Source organism: Pan paniscus, chromosome 1 (assembly GCF_029289425.2).
Source record: "Pan paniscus chromosome 1, NHGRI_mPanPan1-v2.0_pri, whole genome shotgun sequence".
Taxonomy (NCBI): domain Eukaryota; kingdom Metazoa; phylum Chordata; class Mammalia; order Primates; family Hominidae; genus Pan; species Pan paniscus.
Window position 1 is genome coordinate 13,572,676 of NC_073249.2, and position 21,004 is coordinate 13,593,679.

Here is a 21,004-nt window from a genome sequence, read left to right on the forward strand (position 1 = left end):
AGCTACTTGGGAGGCTGAGGCCAGAGGATCACTTAAGCCCAAGAGTGCAAGACCAGCCTGGGCAACACAGTGAGACCCCCCCCCAACTCTCAATCAAAAAAATAAAATGTAACAGCAATCTTTTTACTTCTCTGTTAAATAACCCTTCATTTGATGACACCTGCCTACATGATACCAGTCCCACACTCTTAGTGTGGCACTCAAGGCCCTTCCTGGTCTGCTCCCTGACCTCCTGGGCTTCAGGAATAAGGGACCACCCAGGGTTTCCTGAAAGTGCCAGGCTGCTTCTCAGTTGCTCCGTCTTTACCCATGCTGCAACACCACACTTGCATGGGACTTCTGCCTGGAACTCCCCCTCTCTGATCACAGTGCCTAGTGGGTCCCATTCATCTTCCTAGGCTCAAATTGAGTATAAAGCCCTTCCTAACCTTCTCCTTACCTGAATCGATCATCTCCTTCTTGGCCCCTCTACCCTTTACTGACCTCTGTGGTAGCACCTTGATTTGATTGTGGAGTTTGCTGCTGTTAGTTTTGTCTCCACATAAATAGAAGGCAGGAATCACGGGCCAGGCACGGTGGCTCACACCTGTAATCTCAGCACTTTGGGAGGCCAAGGCGGGCGGACCACCTGAGGTCCAGAGTTCGAGACCAGCCTAGCCATCTCGACTAAAAATACAAATATTAGCTGGGCGTGGTGGCGCATGCCTGTAATCCTAGCTACTTGGGAGGCTAAGGCAAGAGAATCGCTTGAACCTGGGAGGCGGAGGTTGTAGTGAGCCGGGATCGTGCCGCTGCACTCCAGCCTGGGCAACACAGTGAGACTCCATTTAAAAAAAAAAAAAAAGGCAGGAATCATATTCCACCTCTACCCACTTCCTCATTTCTTCAGTGAGATGCCTGACATAGTATGTGTTTAATGAATGAATGAATGATATGGGGTTCTCACCTTATTTTTGCTGCTTATTAGCTATTTAATGGCTTTGGACAAATGACTTAGCTGGCCGGATCTCAATTTTCTCATTTTACAAATGAAAAAAATTGAGGTGAGTATAGGTTATAAATTCTGCTTCTCAGTTCATGCTCCCATCACCCTGAGATACATTCCTCTCCCACAGCCACAAAACACCAGACAATTCTCAGAGAGGTGTTTCTTGTAGGTATTACAAAGAACAACAACAACAAAATCTGATTCTTTGTAGCAGTGAGCACAGACTTGTGGCCACATTTCTGGGTTCCTGACTATACTGAGTTCAGAGTTTACCCCCAGAATTCATATATACCCAGAACTTCAGAATCTGACTTTATTTGGAAAGTGGGTCTTTGCAAATATGATTAAGTTGAGGTCATACTGGATTAAAGTGGGACCTAAGACCAATGGCTGGTATCTTCATAAGGAGCGAAGATGACACGGTGAGACACAGAGAAGTAGGTTATGTGAAGATGGGGGCAGAGATTGCAGTGATGTCTACAAATCAAGGATTGAATGTCGAGTGTTATCAGAGGTCACCAGATGATAGGAAAAGATGAGGAAGAAGGATTTTCCCCTAGAGCCTTCAGAGGGAGTGTGACCCTGCCGACACCTTGATTTTGGACTTCCAGCCTCCGGAGCTGTGAGAGAATAAATTTTTGTTGCTTAGAACCACACGGTTTGTAGTAATTTGTTCCCGGAGCTCTAGGAAGCTGAGATGTGGCCCAGCCACGCCATCGCTCAACTACCTTTTCGTCCCCCGTGTGGTGATCTGCCCACTTCAGTAGAGCTGCGATAGACTCGAATGACAATGAATTCATTCTAGACTGTAAGGTTTATAGACTGTACAAACACGCCAGACACAGGTTTGTGTTCCTCCATACGTGCCGGTCAACACCGTGGTCCAGTTTGAGTAACTTGAATAACCCAGCAGTCAGAAAGAATTAACATCGCAGTCAGTGAGGGCTGATGTAAAAGCCTCAGGCCACGAGTAGACTTCTAACATCTTCTCCTGTTGATTAAGAGTTTTGATTTCTACCTGCAAGGCCGAAGCAATGGTCAGGGAGTGTCTGGGTGGCCAGTTAGGTGAGGGAGTGGATAGCGTGAAGGGTCCCACGGAAGGTGGATCTAGTTTCTCTTTCTGTTGTTTATTCTGCACTAATTTGTCAATTACATTACAACCCATGCCCTGCCCAAAGCTTCGAATCCCTGGACTTGTTTAGCATCTGTGTGATTAGGTGTTATTAGATCAGCTGGATGCTATCAGGCACTCAAGATGTAAGTTGAGTAATTGAGACCCATACTGTAAAATGTATCAAGCTTGCCTATCACAGTACTTAATTTGCAAAGTGGTTGAAGTCGGAGTGGGGAAGAGTCATCACCTTGCGAGGGGGACGGTGTTCCTACTGCAAACGTAGAGCCCTGGGTGTCTGGGTGGGAGGGCACCTCATTCCCTGCACTCCCTTCAGGGGTCAGGACATTCAGCTCCAGCCTAGGATGACTGAGAAACAGCAGAATTGGTCATGTGGTGCTAAAATGCCACCTTACACATCCATGTGTACAGATAGAAAGGCTGCGCCCTTTGCTGCCACAGCAATTATGACGTCCAGGTGAATTAGGACTTCCCCTGCCTTTTATTATTATTATTATTATTGCGATACAGTCTTGCTCTGTTGTCCAGGCTGGAGTGCAAGTGGCACGATCTCTGCTCACTGCAACCTCCACCTCCCAGACTCATGCGATTCTCCTGCCTTAGCCTCCCGAGTAGCTGGGACTTCAGGCACCTGCCACCACACCTGGCTAATTTTTGTATTTTTAGTAAAGACAGGGTTTCACTATGTTGGCCAGGCTGATCTGGAACTCCTGACTTCAATTGATTTGCCCACCTCCCAAAGTGCTGGGATTACAGGTGTGAGCAACCGCACCTGGCCCTCCCCTCCCTTTTAGATCCCTGTGTGGAAGCAAACGTGACCTCTATTCTTGAGGGAATGCCAAGATGTCAACTCAGTTAGTGAAATTCTTGTGACAATTCAAAGCCAATTTTTCTTACAGCTGAAAGGGGGGAATCTTAATGCTCACAATGAACGCTAGGAGAACCCAGCCTGAATGTTGGTGCAAAAGCAGTGCTATCTGGTGGGCCTAGCATCTAACAGAATTTTAGGGTAAAATGTTAGACCCTAGAAATAAACACAGTTTCACTAGGTGGAATCCTTGTTAGACCTGAGTGCCTCATTGTATTGAGTTTCCCAAATACAAGCTCTTAAATGAGTACTTTTGTCTCAGGTTTAAAAGCATTTTCAAGGCAGCCATCCAGTATACTAACCTCTGTTGAAATACTGTATCGGTTAGTGAGATGCAAAGCTGCTGTGACAAAGAGACACAGAAACACGGTGACTTAAAGAGTGTGGAAATGTATTTCACTTTCTCATATGAGCCCAGAAGTAAGAAGCCAGGCTAACGGGGCCTCTCAGCTCCAGGGGGAATTTGGGGACATGGGCTCTTTCCGTTTTGTTTCTCTCTCGTCCCCCAGGACTGTGCTTGTCAGATTCTCTTGAGCATCAGAACCACCTGGAGGCCTTGTTAAGCCCTTTCCCACGCCCAGAGCTGCTTTTTTGTTGTTGTTATTGAGATCGGGTCTCGCTCTGTGGACCAGGCTGGAGTGCAATGGCGCGATCTCAGCTCACTGCAACCTCCGCCTCCTGGGTTCAAGTGATTCTCCTGCCTCAGCCTCTTCAGTAGCTGGAATTATAGGCACCTGCCACCATGCCTGGCTAATTTTTGTATTTTTAGTAGAGACAGGGTTTCACTATGTTGGCCAGGCTGGTCTCAAACTTCTGACCTCAGGTGACCCACCCGCCTCGGCCTCCCAAAGTGCTGGGATTACAGGCGTGAGCCACCGTGCCTGGCCCCAGAGCTTCTATTTGGTAGGTCTGAGTGGGCCCAAGAATTTGCATTTCTGACACGTTCCCAGGGGACATTGATGCCTCCGGTCCAGGGACCACACCTGGAGGCACCACTCAGGCCACTGTCCTCGCCTGCCCTTGTTGAACTTAAGCTGTGGACACATCCACGTGTGATGGGAAAGAGCTCAGAGGTCCCCAAATGATATCTGAAAGCCCAGGCCTGGAAGCGGCACCCGTCATTTCCACTCATTCATCGTCGGCATCTCCATTGGCAAGACGTGAGTCATAAAGCCACATGTAGCTGCAAGCGACCCTGGGGAATATCTATCCAGGGGCCACCTGCCCTGTCACCATGACATTCCTGTGAGAGGAAGGGGAGCATGGATTCTGTGGACAGCCAGCCCACATACACTCATGACAATATGATCATTGCTTATTTATACATCTCTCCCTCAGCACCTGAGCTCTTTGAGGGCGGGCAAGTCTCATTCCATCTTACGGCTTCAGAATCTATCATAGAAAGCAATGTAGACGCTAAAGTCCAGGTCAAGTTCTTTGGTTATACACTGAGAGCCGGGCGCCTCCCTCATAAGAATATTCATCAATCAGCATGGTGATTCCAGCAGTCCATGGCGCCCCTCACCAGACAGTAAGCTCTGTGAGAGCAGAGACCTCACACCTGTGCCTCAAAGCCGAGCACCACTAGGGGGCTCCTCTTTTAGATGATTTAATTAATTCTAGTAGCCACATCTTTCATCCATTGCTTGGAATGTATTTCAGATGTCAGCCCACCAGCCTATCCCGTACCCTAACAAGGGGTTTTAGACACCTTCCCTGTATCATCACTATTTCTCAAAGTAAGGAAGTTGTTGGAGCCATCAGTACATCTGCATGACTCTGGGTCATTACCCTTCACAACCCAGAGTTAATTTAGCTCCATTTAAGAACTGAAACAGCATGGGGAATTAAAGTCTCTGTTGAAGCCTCAGTTTATTCTTTCATGCATACCAGAGTCACGTTCATAGGGACTGGCTACGGCGTGCCCGCCCTATCTTGGCAATGGGGGCACAGAAGCTAAAAAAAACAAGGCCTCTGCCCTTGAGGGGCTCCCAGTTAGCTCATGGCCAGCCAGTGGGCCTTCCCACTACCTCACAATGAAACACAGCAATTTGTTCAAAGATGAATATATTTTCTTCTTTTGAGAGGGAAGAAAAGCTTTTGAAAACATCATGGTAAAATTTAGTGCTATTAAAAAGCAGCTTTCAGCCAGGAGTGGTGGCTCATGCCTGTAATCCCAGTGCTTTGGGATGCCAAGGTGGGAGGATCCTTTGAGCCAGGAGTTCAAAACCAGCCTGGGCAATACAGTGAGATCCTGTCTGTACAAAAAGTTTAAAAATTAGCTGGGTGTAGTCCTAACTACTCCAGACGCTGAGGTTGGAGGATCACTTGAGACCAGGAGATTAAGGCTGCAGTGAGCTATGATTGCACCACTGCACTCCGGCCTGGGTGACAGAGCAAGACCCTCTCTCTTACACACACACACACACACAAAAGCCAGGCGCCATGGCTCACACCTGTAATCCCAACGCTTTGGGAGGCCAAGGTGGGCAGATCACTTGAGGTCAGGGGTTCAAGACCAGCCTGGCCAATATGTTGAAACTCCATATCTACTAAAAATATAAAAATTAGCTGGGCATGGTGGCACATGCCTGTAATCCCAGCTACTCGAGTGACTGAGGCAGGACAATTTCTTGAACCCAGGAGGTGGAGGTTGTGGTGTGCCAAGATCGTGCCACTGTACTCCAGCCTGGGCGACAGAGTGAGACTCTGCCTGTCTAAAAAAAAAAAAAAAAAAAAAAAAAAAAAAAGCTTTCTTCCGCAACCAGATAAAGGAATCCAGTCAAGATCTAAATTCCCATCAGCTGCAACAATCTGTGTTATTTTGAGAAATAGCAATGATACAGGGAAGGTGTCTAAAATCACTTCCTGGGGTAGGCTGGTGGGTTGACATCTGAAATACATTTCAAGCGTTGGATGGAAGATGCTATGCAAATGCCAGGAGGACAAGGAGAAATTGATAGTGTCTTTTCTGATGTGTGGCCTCTCAAAGAGCTTCTAGAGTTAGTAAGTTATCTAAAAGAGGAATCTAAAAAGCTGATGGGGCTGTGAATAACATTAAGGGTCAGGAGAACAGCAACTCTGCTGTCCACCACGGTTATGACTGACCCACGTGTCTTCAGCCAGGCTCTTCATCTTGGACCCTGCATAAGGCAGGACTGGGCCCTGCTGGTCTAGCTCAGAACTTTTCAAACTCTAACGTAAACCTGAATCACCTGGGTTAAAACGCAGATTCGGCTGGCTGCAATGCTTCACACATGTAACCCCAGCACTTTGGGAGGCCAAGGTGGGCGGATCACTTGAGGTCAGAGTTTGTTATCAGCCTGGCCAACATGGTGAAACCCCGTCTCTACTACAAACGCAAAAATTAGCCAGGCGTGTTGGCTCGCGCCTGTAATCCCAGCTACTCGGGAGGCTGAGGCAGGAGACTCACTTGAACGCGGGAGGCGGCGGTTGCAGTGAACCAAGATCGCGTCACTGCACTCCAGCCTAGGCAACAAAGCGAGACTCTGTCTCAAAAAAAAAAAAAAACAAAAACCAAAAAACAAACAACAACAACAAAAAAACCCGCAGATTTGACTTCGTAGGTTTGGGTAGGACCTGAGATTCTGCATTGCTAACGAGCTCCAGGGGATACTGAAGCTGATGTCTCCCACCAGGCTGTGAGTAGCAGCATGCAGCCTCCTCAAGGTCCCAGCCAGTCCTGTTGAGTGAGAGCCTGAGATACGGGTTTCATGACATACACACCAAAGTGTGGGACGCTCCAGCTAGATGCAGACTTGAGCAGTGTGTCTCAAACGCGGCTGCACATTAAAAGCACCTGGGAAGGCCGGGTGTGGTGGCTCACGCCTGTAATCCCAGCACTTTGGGAGGCCAAGGCAGGCGGATCACTTGAGGTCAGGGGTTCAAGACCCGCCTGACCAACATGGTGAAACCCCATCTCTACTAAAAATACAAAAATTAAGCTAGGCATGGTGGCATGCACCTGTAATCCCAGGTACTTGGGAGGCTGAGGCAGGAGAGTCACTTGAACCTGGGAGTCGAAGGTTGCAGTGAGCCGAGATCACACCACTGCACTCCAGCCTGGGCAACAGAGTGAGCCTGTCTCAAAAAAAAAAAAAAAAAATCACCTGGGAAGCTTCAACCTCCACTGATGCCTCAGTCCTCCCCCAGAGATTGTGGCTTAAAGGGCCTGGAGTTTGACTTGGGCATCAAGATCTTTATTTTTTTAATTTTATATTTTTGGGGTTTTTTGAGAAAGGGTCTCTGTTGCCCAGGCTGGAGTGCAGTAGCATGATTACAGCTCACTGCAGCCTCAAAATTCCAGGCTCAGGCGATCCTCCTGCCTCAGCCTCCTGAATAGCTGGGATCACAGGCGTGTGCCACCACACCCAGATAATTTTTAAATTTTTTGTAGAGATGGGGTCTTACTGTGCTGCCCAGGCTGGTCTTGAACTCCTGGCCTCAAACAATCCTCCGCTGCAGATTCCCAAAGCACTGGGATTACAGACATGAGTCACTGCACCCAGCTGGAATCGGGATCCTTAAAAGTCCCCCTAGTGGTTCAGATGTACAGCAAAGTCTGAGAAGCTCTGGTTGCCTATAGAGCAGTGGTTTTATCATAATCTCCAAGAGGGCTAAGACAGAACTCTAAGGTCATGGAGGTGGGTAGAGCAGGGCCTTAGTCTCCGTACATTCCCAGAGGATTCTGATCCCAACCAAATTTGGGGAACCGATGGTAGAGAACAGCTTCCCCACAGTGGGCTGGGGAGTGTAGTGTGCAACCTACAGGTACAGCCTTGATCCAGCACCTCAGCCCTCTGGGTGGGGTCTTGGGTAGCCAGAGTCAGGGAAGCCAGTTGCCTCAGTGGTTCTGTTTTCCCCAGAATGTGGTGGAAAAGTAGAAGAAGCACTGTTATATTAAAATACAAAACCAACTCCGGGTGCAGTGGTTCACGCCTGTAATCCCAGCACTTTGGGAGGTGAGTGGATCACCTGAGGTCAGGAGTTCAAGATTAGCCTGGCCAACATGGTGAAACCCTGTCTCTACAAAAATAGAAAAAAAATTAGCCAGGTGTGGTGGTGGGCACCTGTAATCCCACCTACTTGGGAGGCTGAGGCAGGAGAATCACTTGAATCTGGGAGGTAGAGTTTGCAGTGAGCTGAGATCGCACCAGTGCACTCCAGCCTGGGCTACAGAGTGAGACTCCATCTGAAAAAAAAAAATATACACACACACACACACACACACACACACACACACACACAGAGCAAACAAATTAAAACAAAAAAAACCTAAAACATAAAGCATTCCTGGATCTCTGTCAGAGCTCTTTACAAGATCATGAGTCCCATTCATAAGAGCTCCATCCTCATGACTTAACCACCTCTCAGAGGTCCCACCTCCTAACAGCATCACCTTGGGGCTTTGGATTTCAATATAGGAATTTGGGGGGGTAGGGGGGACATAAGCATTCTGACCATAGCACAGGCTGAGAAAAATGCACCAAGCACAACTTCAAACCATCTCCCCTGAAGTTGAGGCCAAAATGAATTTGGATTCCATTTTAGCCAGGGGAGCAAACAGGTCTGTCAGCTTATTCTTGTCGTGCTTTTAGCTTTGCTCCAAGTTCATTAGGATGCCTCGGAGATGGATGCCGTAGGGCAGAGCATTCGGAAAACCCTTGGGGAATGAACTCATTACCCCAGAGTCAGCCATCCTGGAGAGACTGTCCTGGAGAAGTCACAGTTACGGAGGATGGCTGCAAAGGGGAGGCGAACAGGGCTATGAGTCTTGAATGGGCTGTAAGAAACCTTTCAAAGGCCAGGCACAGTGGCTCATGGCTGTAATCCCAGCACTTTGGGAGGCCATAGGTGGGAGGATCCCTTGAGCCTAGGAATTCAAGACCAGCCTGGGCAACATAGTGAAACTCCGTCTCTACAAAATAATAAAAAAAAAAAAGTAAAAATTAGCCAGGCATGGTAGTGGACGCCTGTAGTCCCAGCTACATAGGAGGCTCAGGTGGCAGGCTCGTTTGAGCCCAGTTCAAGGCTACAGTGAGCCGTGATTTTTCCACTGCACTCCAGCCTGGGCAACGAAGCGAGACCCTATCTCAAAAAATAAATATTAAAAAAAAAGAGCTTTCGAGTCGTCTGATCTCTTCTATGCTAAATGTCCTTTGGTTGAAATCAAATTTCTAATGCATGTAAGTATATTATACATCAATAGGCTAACCATAGTTATCTCTGGGAAAAGGCATTATCACTGGTCTTTATTTTCTTTGTTGTAATTTTCTTTATCTGCACATTTTGTGATAATAGGTGGTTTTTTGTTTTGTTTTGTTTTTTGCTCTTGTTGCCCAGGCATGATCTTGGCTCACCGCAACCTCTGCCTCTCGGGTTCAAATGATTCTCCCACCTCAGCTTCCCAACTAGCTAGGATTACAGGCATGTGCCACCACGCCTGGCTAATTTTGTATTTTTTGTAGAGACAGGGTTTCTCCATATTTGTCAGGCTGGTCTCGAGCTTCCCACCTCAGTTGATCTGCCCACCTCGGCCTCCCAAAATGCTGGGATTACAGGCATAAGCCCCTGCGCCCGGCCAGGTGTGTGTGTGTGTGTGTGTGTGTGTGTGTGTGTGTGTATGTGTGTATATATTTTGTTTGTTTGTTTTTGTTTTGTTTTTGTTTTTGAGACAGAGTCTCGCTCTGTCACCCAGGCTGGAGTGCAGTGGAGCGATCTTGGCTCACCGTAAGCTCCGCCTCCCGGGTTCACACTATTCTCCTGCCTCAGCTTCCCAAGTAGCTGGGACTACAGGCGCCCACCATCATGCCTGGCTAATTTTTTGTATTTTCAGTGGAGACGGGGTTTCACCCAGTTAGCCAAGATGGTCTCGATCTCCTGACCTCGTGATCCGCCCGCCTCAGCCTCCCAAAGTGCTGGGATTACAGGCATGAGCCACCGCGCCCGGCCCCAAGTGTATATTTTTATAAGAAGAAAACACGTGACCTGTTTCCATTTGGCATAGGTTTGGCTGGAGCTGGGGCTCCTTGTGTTGGGGGGCAGAGCGACTGGGCATGAAGGTTTGCGGGGTCCAGGGGAGCAGTCTGGTGAGGCCCGGGGTGGCCTGTGGCCCTGAAGTTGTGTTTCCAGTCTGCTCTGGGTCAGATCTGAGGGTTCTCTGTCTGCCTCGAGCTCCCCATCTCCCCAAGGTCTGATATGGAGTCCCCATGCTTTTGGGGAAGGCTGCTGAGCTTGAGGAGAGGGGAACCATGGGACAGGGTGGATGGGGACTCTGGGAGCAATGCCAGGGAGTCCCCACACCTCTAGACATGTCTCTGGTTGTGCTTTCAGGTGACCTCAAAGCAGAAGCTCTGAATTCACCTCTCATCTGACGACTGACAGCTGCTGCCACCACCAGCCTCTGTTCCTTGCCCAGGCCTGTCACACGGCTGCCTCTCAGCAGGTAAGGAGAGTGACTTACCCTGTGTAGGGGCAGGAGGACAGCAGGTGTCTTCGCCAGGAGCATGTGTGTGGGCCGGGGTGAGACTCAGTTCTCAGGATCCTTGATGGTGGCCAGGTCCTCACAGCATCATTTTCTTCTAGCAATCATCACTGTCCTGTCCCCTTCTCCCACCCTCCACGGCAGACACGGGGCCCTTAGAAACCTTTTGCCACCTCCTGTTATCCCCTATGTGAATGGATGTGCACCTGTTGGGGGAGCAGGGGAGGAGAACTGAGCCATCCCCAAGGGCTGCTGGGCCTTGGCTGGGGAACCGTGCTGTGTGCTTCCCTGTGGGAAAAGAGATGCTATTGCAGTGAGCTTCCTTGTTCAGCAAGGATGAAAGGAGGTCCACCACTCACTTCCTCCCCACGCTCAGTTTAAGCTGCTGGGTCCCTTCAGGCTCAGGGATAGCTGTGAGAGGTGACAGCGTGCTGGCAACCCTCACAGCCCTTGCTCGCTCTCGGCACCTCCTCTGCCTGGGCTCCCACTTTGGCAGCACTTGAGGAGCCCTTCAGCCCTCTGCTGCACTGTGGGAGCCCCTTCCTGGGCTGGCCAAGGCCGGAGCTGGCTCCCTCAGCTTGCAGGGAGGTGTGGAGGGAGAGGCATGGGCGGGAACTGGGGCTGCACACGGTGCTTGCGGACCAGTGTGAGTTCTGGGTGGGCGTGGGTTTAGCGGCCCCGCACTGGGAGCGGCCAGCCCACAAGCCCTGGGCAGTGAGGGGCTTAGCACCTGGGCCAGCAGCTGCTGTGCTCAACTTCTCACCAGGCCTTAGCTGCCTCCCTGCGGGGCAGGGCTCGGGACCTGCAGCCCACCATGCCTGAGCCTCCCCACCACCATGGGCTCCTGCACGGCCTGAGCCTCCCAGACAATCACCGCCCCCTGCTCCACGGCGCCCAGTCCCATGGACCACCCAAGGGCTGAGGAGTGTGGGCGCATGGCACGGGACTGGCAGGCAGCTCCACCTGCGGCCCTAGATGGGATCCACTAGGTGAAGCCAGCTGGGCTCCTGAGTCTGGTGGGGACTTGGAGAAACTTTATGTCTAGCTAAGGGATTGTAAATACACCAATCGGCACTCTGTATCTAGCTCAAGGTTTGTAAGCACACCAGTCAGCACCCTGTGTCTAGCTCAGGGTTTGTGAATGCATCAATCGACTTTCTGTATCTAGCTACGCTGGTGGGGACTTGGAGAACCTTTGCGTGGACACTCTGTATCTAGCTAATCTAGTGGGGACGTGGAGAACTTTTGTGTCTAGCTCAGGGATTGTAAACACACCAATCAGCACCCTGTCAAAACGGACCAATCAGCTCTCTGTAAAACAGACCAATCAGCTCTCTGTAAAATGGATCATTCAGCAGGATGTAGGTGGGGCCAGATTAGAGAATAAAAGCAGGCTGCCCGTACCAGCTGGGGTAATCTGCTTGGGTCCCCATCCACGCTGTGGAGGCTTTGTTCTTTTGCTCTTTGCAGCAAATTCTGCTGCTGCTCACCCTGGGCCCCCACTGCCTTTATGAGCTGTGACACTCACCGCGAAGGTCTGCGGCTTCACTCCTGAAGCCAGCGAGACCACAAACCCACCGGGAGGAAGGAACAACTCCAGATGCGCCACCTTAAGAGCTGTAACACTCACCGTGAAGCTCTGCAGCTTCACTCCTGAGCCAGCGAGACCATGAACCCACCAGAAGTAAGAAACTCCGAACATATCCGAACATCAGCAGTAGCAAACTCCGGACACGCCGCCTTTAAGAATTGAGAACTGTAACACTCACGGCGCGGGTCCGCAGCTTCATTCTTGAAGTTGGTGAGACCAAGAACCCACCAATTCCGGACACAGCTGTCTTTTGGGCATTGTCCGGAAGGCCGGCTGTAGTCTGCCTCCAGATACTTATCAACTGCTCATGGACAGAAGTCGTAGTTGGGGAGGATGGCTGCAAAGGCACAATGACATTTGGCTTCCGGAAATTCGAAGTACTGTGCCCTGAGTCAGGTCAGGTCAGAAGCACTGGGGATGGAACCGCCTTGCATTGGTCTCCCAGCCCCAACTTTGTATTTACTGAGTTGTGTGCTGCAAGATGCAGCCCATCCGAATTTTACAGAGCATGGTCGGATGCAGGCACTCATGCCTGAAATTCCAGCACTTTGGGAGGTCATGACGGGTGGATGACCTGAGGTCAGGAGTTCAAGATCAGCCTGGCCAACATGGTGAAACCCCATCTCTACTAAAAATACAAAAATTAGCCGGGCATAGTGGTATGCACCTGTAATCCCAACTACTCAGGAGGCTGAGGCAGGAGAATCGCTTGAACCTGGGAGGTGGATGTTGCAGTGAGCAGAGATTGCACCACTGCACTCCCAGCCTGGGTAAAAGAGCAAGACTCCATCTCAAAAAAAAAAAAAAAAAAATGTTACAGAGCAAACCGGGGTCTGCTTGCCCAGCGTGGTAAGACCAGATATCCACACCGAGGTTTTGTAGTGGAAGAAAGGAGGGTGTTTAATTGCTGGACACCAAGCAAGGAGGACCCGGCGGCTCATGCTCAAATCCTGACCAGTAGCTTGCAGGTAAGGGTTTTTAAAGTCGGGGGTACATTTCAGGAAAGAAGTTACAGGTAAGATTGTAAAATCGACACATGGTGGTTGCACAGTGGTTTTGACCGAAAAGGGCGGCTATCTTCAAGCCAGGGCTTACAGGTCGTGGATGGATTTAAAGATCTTCTGATTTGCAATCACTTAAGGAAAAGAAGCTTTGTTTAAAATGTTGGGGTCAGCAAAAAAATGTTAGCTCTGGCTTGTGGGCAGGACTCCCTCCAGGACCCTCAGGAAGAAATTTATTTATTTATTTAGAGATAAGAGTCTCATTCTGTCACCCAGGCTGGAGTGCAGTGGTGTGATCTTGGCTCACTGCAACCTGTGCCTCACAGGCTCAAGCAATTCTCCTGCCTCAGCTTCCTGAGTAGCTGGGATTACAGGCACGTGCCACCATGCCTGGCTAATTTTTTTTGTATTTTTAGTAAAGATGGGGTTTCACCATGTTGGCCAGGCTGGCCTCGAACTCCTGATCTCAAGTGATCCACCTGCCTCGGCCTCCCAAAGTGCTGGGATTACAAGTGTGAGTCACTGTACCCGGCCCAGGAAGAAACTTAGAACCAAAAGCGGCGGTCAGAGTTGAGTCCTCAGTTCCCCCTCATCTGAGGTCTTTGTGCCAGCTGATTCATTCCGTAGGGGGGCCGGGTTTCTGAAAAACAACTCAGAGACATATGTTAAGATGTTATCTTTAGTTTCTATAGGGAAACCAAACATCTCGTAATTCTAGCTTCCTTGGCTATTGTTTTAAGCTACTATTACCTTCTTGCTTATCAAGTCACTTATTTACTTCTCAGGGCTAACTTGTTGCTAGCTTGGAATTTCCCTTGAAGGAACTCAAGATTTTCCTTTATTTCCCTGCTGGGGGTCCCACAGACCCCTACAACGGGTTCTCTGCTGCATCTCAAGAAACCCCCGGTGCGACCTATGTGCATAAGCACATTCCTGTATACCTGGGAAGAAAGAGCTGTGTGAGCACGTGGCCCCAGGTGCCACCCCTAAGCAAATGGTCCCTTTTCCCCCTTGCCTCATCTTCTGGAAAGCCGAGAGCCCAGTCAGTGTTGCCGGTAGCCAGTGTGCGTGTGGAGATTTGTTGCAGCTCCTCTCTGTCCCTACTTCCGTTTTTCTTCTTGGGTCCAGGTGGGATGTGCAGATGCATGAATGTCTGTGCAGGGAGACATACCTGAGTCCCCATGGAAGTACATACAGCATCCAGACAGTCTCAGAAAGGCAGGGGCGTTATTCAGGTGGAGCCTAAAGGGTACCTGGCCAGGTAGGGGAAGCAGGACCTCCAAAACCTTCTTATAGGGCTCTATCTTCAAAGCATGTGGTTGTCTTGAGCGCCATTGGCAAAAGCCATTACCTTTTCCCCCACCAGGGATTTCCTGCGTTTTTTGCCCACCTTAGGGAAGGGGCTCCCTCCTGACATCTCACTCCCAGGTTAAGCAAGGTTAGGATCACCCAGGGGATGAGTCTGTTCCAGGAGAGCAGGACAGACCAAGTGTGGGGGATGAAATCCTAAGCGCCACTAGACCAAGGTGGGTAATGAGCCGGGAGCAGTGGCAGAGCAGTGCTTCCTTCCACTCCTGCTGAGGAGCTCTGGGAAATTATGTTATCTAACCTCCTTGAATATATTTCCTTATCTGAAAAATAAGAGGATTGGAACCGGACCTCCATGTTCCCCTGCAATACCAACAGTCAGTGATTCAGAGCCTTGCTACTCAAAGTGTGGTCCGTGGACCAGCAGCCTCACGAAGCTCGTTAGAAGCGCAGGATCTCAGCCCCTACCCCAGAGCCACTCGATCAAAATCTGCATTTTAAAATCCTCAGGTGATTCATATGCACGTTAAAATTCAAAAAGGACTAGTTGAGACAGCCCCTAAGGTACATGAGACACCCTATGTGTCCCATGCAAGGTAATTTGGTGGACACTAAGGAATCACGAAGTAGAAGCGGCTCACAGCCAGCAGTGGTGCTCTGCCTTTGGTACGGGCCAGAATCAGCCTGGGAGATTGTAAAATACGGACGTCCAGGTGTGCAGGGCCACAGTGCTGGGAGAAGCCAGAGCGGCCCCTTGGAGAGAGAAAACACAAACACGCACACATGAAATCGCTTAAGGATCACTCCAGGCAACAAGAGTGACTGTCCTGGACACAATCAGGGTGAGCCGAGGGCAGCAGAGCAGAGACCGTGGAGCAGGCCTGTTTACCCAGTGCTCCCGAAAGACGGCTTTTCATCCTTACATTAGAATCTCTTCCTTTAGTTACTGAGGGGCCTCTCATGGGAATCTGTGGTTACCTCTCCACCTTCTTTTTTTTTTCAGACAGTCTCACTCTGTCACCCAGGCTGGAGTGCAGTGGCGCAATCTTGGCTCACTGCAACCTCTGCCTTCCAGGTTCAAGCAATTCTCCTGTCTCAGCCTCCCAAGTAGCTGGGACTACAGGCACCCACCACCATGCCTGGCTAATTTTTGTATTTTTAGTAAAGAGGGGATTTCACCATATTGGTCAGGCTGGTCTCAAACTCCTAACCTCAGGTGATCCACCCACCTCGGCCTCCCAAAGTGCTGGAATTACAGGCATGAGCCACCACACCCAGCCTCTCCACCTCCTTAAGCAAGAATGCAGAAGATTGCAGGGAGGGAAGACTGTTGATGTTGTTGCTTGTTTTAAGATGGTCAGGTGCAAATTGCATAAATATATTTGCATATTCTGAGGAGGAAAAGCGCCAGAGACGTGGACATTACAGGATGGAGGGGTGAGTGTAGGGCAGTTCCCTTGGGGAGGGGAGCGGTCTACTGACCTGTGAAGTGTTAGCCTTGGCTGAGAAGATGCCTTCAGCTGCAAGTGACAGATGACCCAACAAATATGGCCTGAACCATGAGGAGTACATTATCTCATTTCAAGGATCGGAATAGACTTCCAAGGACCCACCCAGCTCAAGGATCCAGGTCATTTTCTCCACTAGCCTAGTGACCGTGTCCTTGGTTGATTCCCCAGTGGTTTTATGGCTCTGGCAGCCGCAAACACAACTCAAGGTGGCCAAAGACAGTTTTCTCCCCTTGTTCCTCCGTCGGGGAGGAAAACCCTCCCTATGAGTCCCTGCAGATTTCCCCTGGTGTCCCAACGTGACAAGGTCACGTTGTCAGGTTCACAACTATACCAAATGCCCTGCTTGGGGTCAGGTTCCAGCCCATGCTGAGGTTCGAGGGGGAGTGGGTGGATGGGCAGGTAGCCAAAGGAACACTCGTGGGGCCATAAGCAGGTGAAATGTAGTTTTACTCAGCAGGTCTCTCATCAGCAGCTGACTCACACCAGCTCTCTCACACTGTCCACCTTGACTCGGCTGTCTGCTCTGGCTTTGTGGCTCCTCTCAGCAGCCAGCTCCCACACATAGCTGCATGGCCGACTCTCCCCTGCCTTCAGGGTCAGCAGCTTAACTCTTTCTCTCTCTGGGCACGAGCTGAACCGTGCTGTGCCCTGGCTCCCCCTGTCTGCCTGCAAAATGGACAGCTTTGGCTCTTTCTCTGGGCGCCAGCGTGCCTGTACAGTGTCAGCAGGGCAATAATAGCTTTTACAAACAATAGTGGCTTAGAGCCAAATGATGAGCCTTCCGATGTTATGGCTATATGGCTGTGATGACAAGTGGAGTTATACGCCTGCGCTCTAAACTTGCTGAGTCACTCTGGATGTTTACCTCAGCCTATCCTTGACCAAAGCACAGCCATGTTCCTGACACACGTGCTCTGGCCTTACAGCAAGGGAGGCAAGAAAGTGAGTCTGCCATTGTCAGCCCCTGGGGAGGAAGGAGGGCCCTGCCGGCAGGGCAGCAAGTCGGGAGCAGCTGTGGGTGGCGTCCTACAGGCTCTGCTGTGGAGGAAGAGCTGCTGCCCTGAGTGGAGGCAAGGATCGATGTGGGTGTGGAGTGGAGTAGGTGGGGTGGGGAACATTAAGGAAAGTTCTCTCCTAATGGCCATTCTGTGTAGACAGAGGGGCTGAGGTCCTCTGCTGAGGAGGAAAGGTCAGAGGTGATGAGGAAGTGATGGAGACTGGAAGAAGAGGATGAAGGGAGGGGGAGATGATTTGGGGCAAGGAGTCCTATTGCCAGGTAGCTCTAAGGGCCTCGCAAAGGCTGGATTGTGGATGTCTGATGGGCAGAGTTTAGTGGGGGGGGTCTCTCCAGCAGCGCTGAGCAGCCCCTTCGTGAGTGTGGAGAGGGGAGGAGTTGGGTCCATACCGAAGCAGGTTGTAGGGACAGAGGAAAGGGCCAGAGAAGCAGACGGCTCTTGGGAGACAGTGGTGGTAGTTGGGTCATGCTGTTGAGGCTAAGTATGGAGCCAGGGGAGGAGGAAGCAGCAGAGAAGGGGCTGAGGGAGAGGCTGGGGTCCGAGAGCACAGCCCCCGCTGGGGGCCAGGTCCAGGGGCCTCGGCTGTGGGTGGCAGACATGGGCTGGAGGGTGGACACACATGGAGGGCCTGAAAGGGAGGCCATGGAGGGATGGAACCCCCAGAGGGTCACCCACCCGCTTATTTTATCTCCTGGACATAAGGAAAGCACAGTGCGCTGGTGGGACCTTCCCACAGGAAGCCTCCAGCCAGAACTCTCCTCTGTGGAAAGGGTAGGGTGTGTGGAAAACGAGCCCTTGTTGAACAGCAGAAGAATGAGGAAGGGCTGAGGGATCAGGGCCGTCTAAACAGCGCCTGGGAGGGAGAGAGGCGGGTGCAGCTGCAGGGGCCTGACGGGACTGAGAGTCGGCTCTGCTGCTTCCCCCGGTAACGTTAGCTGTTCCCTCCCCGCCACATGACCCACCTGTGCACATGTGCACACATCCTCAAGGACTCACACGCACACTCACACTTATACCCACACACTCACACTCCAGACACACACACACCCCACACACACTCACACTCCATACACTTACACATTCACCCCACATGCTCAGACATGTCTGTATTCACACACACCCTTACCCTCACACACACCCCCACCCCACACACTCCCACACTCACCCCCACCCTAAACCGTGACCCACACCCACACACACCCTCACACACAGACACCCAACACTCTCACGCACATCCCCACAGTCACACACACCCAACACCCTCCCACATTCACACCCACACCACACCCTGACACACACCCGCACACCCACGCTCACACATCCACCCCACACACTCACACACCCCACCCCACACCCTCCCACACTCACACCCCACCCTACACCCTCCCACACACACGCTCACACCCTCCCACACTCATGCTCACCCCCACCCCACACCCTCCCACACTCACACACCCCACACCCACACTCACCCACAGCCTCACACATACTTTCTGTCACACACACCCCCACACTCTCACACGCTCACCCCCACCCCACACTTTCACACACTCCTGCTCACCACAGACTCCCTCACACACAGTGCAGAGCCCTCCCCTCCTCCCTTTGCCCTGCTCCATGTCCTCTTGGCTTCACCCCTGCTGATCCCAAACTCTACCTCCTCCTCCCCTGAACCTCCCCCAACTCCTAAATGCCCAAGTCAAAGATAAGGGGCGAGAGGGATGGAGTCTAGAATGGGGAGAGCAGGATCAAGATTTGAAGGCAGTCACTGTAGGGTCTGTAGTAGGCTGTTTTGTGTGGCTGTAAAGGAATACTTGACACTGGGTAATTTCTAAAGGAAAGAGGTTTAATTGGCTTATGGTCCTGCAGGTGGTACAGGAAGCATGGCAGCCAGCATCTGTTCCTGGTGAGGCCTCAGGAAGCTTCCACTCATGCAGAAGGTGAAGGGGGAGCCATACTATCACATACCAAGAGTGGGAGCAAGAGAGACAGCAGGAAGGCAACACACACTTAAACAACCAGGTCTTGTATGAACTCAGAGTGACTTTCACTCATCACCAAAGGGTGGCGCTGAGCCCTTCCTGAGGGATCTGGCCCCGTGATCCAGTACCTCCCACCAGGACCCACCTCCCACATTGGGAATCACATTTCATCATGAGATTTGGAGGGAACAAACATCCAAATCACATCAGGGTCCTTTTTTCATTGCATCATCTGGGAAGGGTTGGGAACTAGACTGTGTCTCCTCCCTCATTTTGTGTAGACACACAGCAACGCAGACACACATCAGCACACACACACACGGAGAGATGGCCACACACACACAGACTGGCACAAGGCCTTCACGAGCAGGCACGTGGGCACACACAGACACACCCAAGGACACACCAACACGTGCAGGAACGCGTGCACAGTTCTGCAGAGTGGGGGATGAAGGGGATGTTCCTTGGATTTCAAAGCTCCCAACTTGTCGTGATTCTCCTTCCCTTGTTGTTGAGTTAAAGTTCCAAACTAAGATAAGGACACACATCTATTAAACTCTGATTTGGGTGGCTGATCTGTCTTCTAACAAGAATATTTTACTTTTCAAAAATTGCCTTTGGACAAATGTAGTTGCCATTATGCCTTTCTGGGCCAGAGAATTAGTTCATATGTGATAAAACCCACAGAGAGAGTGGGTCCCATACACTAACCTACTGGCCAAATAGAAAATTTCTTAAAAATTCTAAATGTTTTGTATGAAGCAAGTATAACATTGATATTTAAACCAGGTGAAGGTAGCATTAAATGACTTAATTTATTAAGAATAGTACTGAATTCCAAAATTACTTAAGAATCTTGATGCAAAAATTATCAAAATGTTACCTTATAGAATTTGGTAATATATCACAAAAGTAAATATGCATTTACCTTTGACCCAGTAATTCCAGAAATGTACCTTGAAGACACACCCCCACAATAATATGGGAATATGTAAATGCCCGTAAATATATGGATTGAAAAATATACAGTATATCCACACAGTGGAGTATTGTAGTATGTAGTTCTAAGAAAGAATGAGTATGATCTTTTTTGCATATCAATGAACTAATACGTGGTGCTTTCTAAAATGTATTGTTAAATATAAAAACAAAGTTCAAAAGCACACACACGTTATCTTTTTGTGTAAGAAAGAAGGAGAAATAAGAAAACATATATGTAACTGCTTACTTTCTAAGAAAATAAACACAGGACCAGCCTGGGAAACGTAGGCCCGCCCAGTCTCTACAAAAAAAATTTTTTTAATTAGCCAGGCATGGCGGCACACACCTGTAGTCTCAGCTACTCAGGAGGCTGAGGCAGGAGGATTGCTTGAGCCCAGGAGTTTGAGGCTGCAGTGAGCTGTGATTGCGCCACTGCATTACAGCTTGGATGACAGAGACCCTATCTCAAAAAGAAGGAAGGAAGAAGGGAAGGGGAAGGAAAGGAAAGGAAAAGGAAAAAGAAGCATAGGAAAGAATAGTCTGGAGTCCAACGTGATGGGAAGGAAGGAAGACCGGAGGGAGGGAGGAAGGGAAGGAGGGAGGGAAGGAAGGAAGGAGAAAAAAGAAGCATAGGAAAGAATAGACTGGAGTCCAGTGTGATTGGTTGCCCATAGGAGGTAGGTGGGAGGGGAGAAAAGGATTGGAATGGGCAGTGAAAGTGACACTTGTGTGAATATCAATTTGCATCATTTTAACTTTGAAAGTATGGTTGCTGCTTTACATACTCAATTAAATTAATACAATAAAGTCCAACAGTTGTGAGGTGGGAAAAAAACCTAAAACTGAAATAAAATATAAACAGAAGCAGACGAATAAAAGATGGTGGCCAGGGCCTCCTCCCACCTCATCTGTACCTTTGGGAGCCAGTGTCACTTGTGTTTCTGCTCTCAGTGACCTGTCCCCAGCTCTCAGGCTTTAGTTTTAGGCTTCCTTTGAAGCAGATTCTCATTAGACGGGGCAATTGTGATGTGTGTAGCACATGCTTTCTGTGAAACAGGTAGCACTGCACTGGTCTTAGTCACGGGGCATCAATGTGTGTAGGGTTAGGGAGAATTTCTTCTG

At 50.1% G+C, this 21,004-nt stretch overlaps 1 protein-coding gene across 2 annotated transcripts in view; it reads left to right on the forward strand.

The window, feature by feature from the left end:
• The window catches only part of GNG4 (G protein subunit gamma 4), a 103,486-nt gene that overhangs the window by 45,665 nt on the left and 36,817 nt on the right, over positions 1 to 21,004 (forward strand). For both annotated transcript variants that reach the window (XM_055099608.2, XM_034949386.3), the window contains exon 2: positions 10,342 to 10,453. The gene's annotated coding sequence lies outside the window, so the exon portion shown is untranslated. The remainder of the gene's footprint in view (positions 1 to 10,341; positions 10,454 to 21,004) is intronic.